The sequence below is a fragment of the Centruroides vittatus genome, unplaced genomic scaffold (assembly GCF_030686945.1).
Source record: "Centruroides vittatus isolate TY-2023 unplaced genomic scaffold, ASM3068694v2 contig_801, whole genome shotgun sequence".
Classification (NCBI taxonomy): Eukaryota; Metazoa; Arthropoda; class Arachnida; order Scorpiones; family Buthidae; genus Centruroides; species Centruroides vittatus.
In genome coordinates, this window is record NW_027122519.1 from 99,675 (window position 1) to 101,674 (window position 2,000).

The following is a 2,000-nucleotide window of genomic DNA, read 5'->3' on the forward strand; positions in this document are numbered from 1 at the left end:
AGGAGGAGAAATGTTCTCGCATCTGAGGAATAGTGGCAGATTTAGTGAACCTCATTCAAGGTTTTATGCTGCCCAAATAGTTTTGGCATTTGAGTACTTACGCTCACTAGATCTTAGTTATAGAAATCTGAAACCAGAAAATCTCCTTATAGATCAGCAGGATTACATAAAGGTAACAGATTTTGGTTTTGCAACAAAAGTAAAAGAGAGAACTTGGACATTATGTGGAACTCCAGAATATCTTGCTCCTGAAATTATTCTCAGCAAGGGTTACAACAAAGCTGTAGATTGGTGGGCTTTAGGGATTTTAAAACACCTAAATGTTTTACTATATGAAATGGCTGCTGGTTATCCTCCTTTCTATGCAGAACAATCTATTCACATCTATGAGAAAAATAGTATCTGGAAAGGTACGATTCCCTTCTCATTTTACCTCTGACCTCAAAGACTTACTGGGGAATCTCTTGCAAGTTGATTTAACTAAGCGTTACGGTAATTTAAAAAAACGGTGTAAGCAATATAAAAAATCATAAGTGATATGCTTTCACCGATTGGATTGCCATCTTCCAAAAGAAGGTTGAAGCCCCCATTCATTCCAAAATGTAAGGGTCCTGGGGATACAAGTAATTTTGATGATTATGAGGAAGAAGCTTTACACATATCATCAACAGAAAAATGTGCTAAAGAATTTGCTGAATTTTAGTACGTCTTCAACTTTGGTCACCTATATAATTGGGATTTGTCTCCCATTTGTTGGGTTCTGACATCCCAACATATCTCGTCTATATCGTAGATGGGAAAAGGGAACGTTGATTATATACCTTCCAGAGAGATAAAAGTTGTATCCCTGTTAGGGGTTCTGATTGGACTTTAATTTTAGATGTTTCACTTGTGAAGTACTATTGTAAATTACTTGTGAAGCCAGCAGTTGTACAGTTTGGAAAAATATTGGACTGATAACCAGTTGTTTTAGTTGCTATATTTTTGTTAGTGATGCTGTTTTTCTTTAGTCATTGTTATTATTTTTAGAATTATTCATCTCTTATACATGTATTTTTTCCCCCCTCCCTTAAATGTTCAACAGAACTTTTTTGAACCAAGAAATATTGTGTCCATAATGGGGAGATCTCTGTCCAAAAGTCTAGCCAATAGTCCTGCAGTCTTTTGTATCCCAGAGAAAATTGTTTCATAAGCTAAATAGGGCTCCAGCCTTCTACAACGACATCAGACAATGAATCATCAGGCTTCGGACGAAAAAAACAAAACGTTATTAATTTCTGCGTAATATGTGTGTGTGGTCTAGATGTACGTATCAAAGAGAGCCAGTATTTCTTGCCTGATGTCTGATATATTTTTGACTGCTCCCTAGCGTATGCAGAAATTGTCATTTCTCTACCCCATTCTCAATCATGCGTGAGAATGTCATCAAGTTTCATTGGGAGTATGACAGCTTTGTCAGTATTGTGAGTCATGTATAGAATTTGAATTAAAAAATAAAAAAACAGCATTTAAAAATAAAGGAAATGCTAACCAAATGCATTTTTATGCCAAGTTTTGAAGGAGTATATATACTTTCCGATATTCTTCAATTTTCATCTCATGAGGAAAAAAATGTATCACAAATAACAATTATGTGGCCTCAGAAATCTGAACCCAGATTGTGCTATTTACTTTCTTGGAATTAGTCTCAAAAATTAAAAAAAAATTACAAAAATAAAATACTAAAAAAAAAATTTGTCTGTTTTTTCAGTGGTCCGAACTATATCTGGATCCTAGTGGTATAGTTTTACTCGTTCAGTCAGTCCATTGTAAATAGTTTTACACCATTCTTGTAGTCCAGATTTTTAAGGTGTTTCAAGATTTGATCATGAAAATGAATAGAATAAATTTTTCTATCGTTGCTTTTGCCGTCAAAATGCATTGCTTTATTTTCTCTGACTTTAATAACCCTCTGGTATTGGGCAGCTGTGTTAATTAAGGTAGCCTGTGATCACTATTAA

At 34.5% G+C, this 2,000-nt stretch overlaps 1 pseudogene; it reads left to right on the forward strand.

Annotated features, from left to right (window-relative positions):
• Positions 1 to 1,524, forward strand: LOC136982044 (cAMP-dependent protein kinase catalytic subunit 1-like; annotated as a pseudogene).
• The last annotated feature ends 476 nt before the right edge of the window (positions 1,525 to 2,000 follow it).